The 993-nt window shown below is 36.2% G+C and overlaps 1 non-coding gene across 1 annotated transcript; it reads right to left on the bottom strand.

The window, feature by feature from the left end:
• Positions 1–458: 458 nt before the first annotated feature.
• Positions 459–565, bottom strand: LOC113720828 (small nucleolar RNA R71). Its single transcript, XR_003455535.1, has one exon. It is a non-coding gene; the product is annotated as a small nucleolar RNA R71 (small nucleolar RNA).
• Positions 566–993: the final 428 nt, after the last annotated feature.

Below are 993 nucleotides of genomic sequence, written 5' to 3'. Positions count from 1 at the left end.
CACGTCAAGAGGAACAAGAGGCTTGGCAGCCGATAGAGGAAATCTTGATAGAATTACCATTTGAGGGAGAAATGGTGGAAAATGAACCAAATAGGCAAATTCTACGAGATTTTGCTTTACCGGGAACACAAGGTTCTCAAACTAGTATTGCAAGACCAACGGTAAATGCTAATAATTTTGAGATTAAACCATCACTAATTCAAATGGTACAACAATCTCAATATGGAGGTAATGCCACCGAAGATCCAAATTCTCACTTGTCAACATTTCTTGAAATTTGTGATATAATTAAGTTTAATAGTGTTAGTGATGATGCAATTAAACTTCAATTGTTTCCATTCTCACTAAGGGACAAGGCCAAGGTTTGGTTACAATCTCATCCACCGAACACTTTTACTACTAGGGCTGAATTAGATAAGGCGTTTCTCAATAAATTCTTTCCACCTGGAAAAACAGCTAAATTCAGAATGGATATAACTAGTTTTTCTCAACAGGAAGGAGAGACATTGTATGAAACTTGGGAGCGCTATCGGGGATTGCAACGAAGATGTCCTCATCATGGTTGCCGCGCCCCATTTTTTGATAAATAAATAAATGGTTTAAAAATGTATTTTTTGATTCAATTTGTGATTTGGAAAATGAATTGTGATTTAAAAGAAAAATGGGTCTAAATGGGGGTTTGAAAATGCGACGATTTGACCCAAAATTATAGTTTAAAAAGGGTTTTTGAAATAAAAAATCGGAGTCGCCACTTGGTAATGAGTTAAGGTGTACCAAGTCACCTAAAAATGAATTTTTTAAAGAAAAATAGGAAAAAGTAGTAAGAAACCCCTTTTAAACGACTCCTAGTCTACGTAAACCAACGAAAAAGGTTCGGGAGTCACATTTGACGAAGGGGAAGGCAAGGATACAATCCAAGGCACCCCTTCGACCTAGCCAAGGCTAGTTGCGTGATTTAATCAAAGATTTTCTTGTTTTAACCAAAGAATTTAT

Source organism: Coffea arabica, chromosome 8c (assembly GCF_036785885.1).
Source record: "Coffea arabica cultivar ET-39 chromosome 8c, Coffea Arabica ET-39 HiFi, whole genome shotgun sequence".
Classification (NCBI taxonomy): Eukaryota; Viridiplantae; Streptophyta; class Magnoliopsida; order Gentianales; family Rubiaceae; genus Coffea; species Coffea arabica.
This window is presented reverse-complemented; position numbering and strand designations above follow the sequence as displayed.